The sequence below is a fragment of the Lactuca virosa genome, chromosome 5 (assembly GCF_052849685.1).
Source record: "Lactuca virosa cultivar CGN04683 chromosome 5, Lactuca_virosa_CGN04683_v6, whole genome shotgun sequence".
In the NCBI taxonomy this organism is placed as follows: Eukaryota; Viridiplantae; Streptophyta; class Magnoliopsida; order Asterales; family Asteraceae; genus Lactuca; species Lactuca virosa.
Genome location: NC_136430.1, coordinates 27,574,851 through 27,576,529, shown reverse-complemented (window position 1 = coordinate 27,576,529; position 1,679 = coordinate 27,574,851).

Genomic DNA, 1,679 nt, shown 5'->3' with positions numbered 1-1,679 from the left:
CTAAAAAAAATATGTAGTATACGTTAAACCGAGAACATACAAAAAAAGAACGCCTAAATCTGACTTCGTATGAGGAAGTTATGAATTTTCTAAGATTTGGCATAGCAGTGCACGACCCGAAACTTGAATTTTAGTTCGAGCGGTTTTTTGCCTACGCGACCTAAATGAGAGTTGAAGATCTCATTAATAGGCACTCAACGGTAAAAAGACAGACAAAAACGGAGTCCGTATGTAGAAGTTATGAATTTTACGCGAACATTTAACAGTATAATCTCCTCCTACTGTTAAATTTAAGATCGGTCGAGAATTAGCCGACAGAGTCTAAATGAAAGTTTTAGATCTTGTTTTTACCTACACATGGATATAAATAATGTCAAGAGTAGAGCTCGTATGTTAAAGATATGGACGAAACTTGGTCCCTACTCTTCGAGCACGATAAATTCGATACAGTTATGTAAATCTGAGATAGAATGAGAATTAGCTGACGACGTCTAAATGAAAGTTGTAGTACTCGTAAATACCAACGCGTGGATATAAAGACCATCAAAAATGGAGTTCGTATGAACGAGTTACAAATTATAATAGCATATTTACGTATTAAAATAAAGTATAAATCATATATACGTATACATATATATACAAATGTATATATCATTAGAAAGGTATTATAAGACTAGTGTTGAGTACTTTAGATATTAGTTTAGTACAAATATCGTTAAATCTATTTAAAATAGTATTATGAAGGGCTGTTTAGTCGTTTATATAAGTATAAGGTCATTAAGTAATTATGGAGGGTAGTTTTTGTAAATTCAATTACTATAAATAAGAGGCTTGGGCTCTCATATTTCTTGCACCATTCTCTTGATTCAAGAGTATTTCTCTTCTTATCCCCCGAGCATTTCGGTCCCTCGTGATTCAACTTCTCTTTCTGTAGTTTTAGTATAGTAAGGTGAGCGCTGAAGCGCTGCACGAATCTTTCTTAGAAAGATTCAGCGACGAAGTTCTGCCCCTGCAGAACCCGACTCCTAGCTAAAACCCCATTGTAAGTAAGTTATGCTTACCTATTTTAATATAGCCAAAATGGTGCTATATGCCAAAAGGTCATTAAGTAATTATGGAGGGTAGTTTTTGTAAGTTATGCTGCCGCATAGGGTTGTTGGATTTCAGAAGTGCTATATGCCAAAATGGTCCTGCCCTCCAGTGTTTTATGTCTGGCCCTGTCTGTACATAGTGGTTGGAAAGTATTGTTTAAACGCTTATATAATAATAATAATAATAAGACTAATAACTAGTCACGGTAAATATTAGACTAAAATCTAGTGGTAATAATACTAGGTTTCGTCGAAGGAAATTATTTTAAAGTAAACGAAGCGCTGTCCGAGTATCGAGTCACCACCTTATCAAGTGAGTGCATAGTCCCTTTCATCTTACAAATAGATATGAAGTGTTTTATATAAATTACGTGTTATGTGTGCATATTATCTGTATACTTGCTATCTACGTTGGATGAACGATTTTATACATGTTTTAAATGATTTAAAATGTATATGTATTTATATCTACAAAATATGTTGGGTAAAACATGGGTAGATGTGACAACCCGAAATTTGCATTTGTATAAACTCCGCAGTCAAACACATCAAAAAAAAAATAGTCAAATTCACCCCAGTACATTTTTG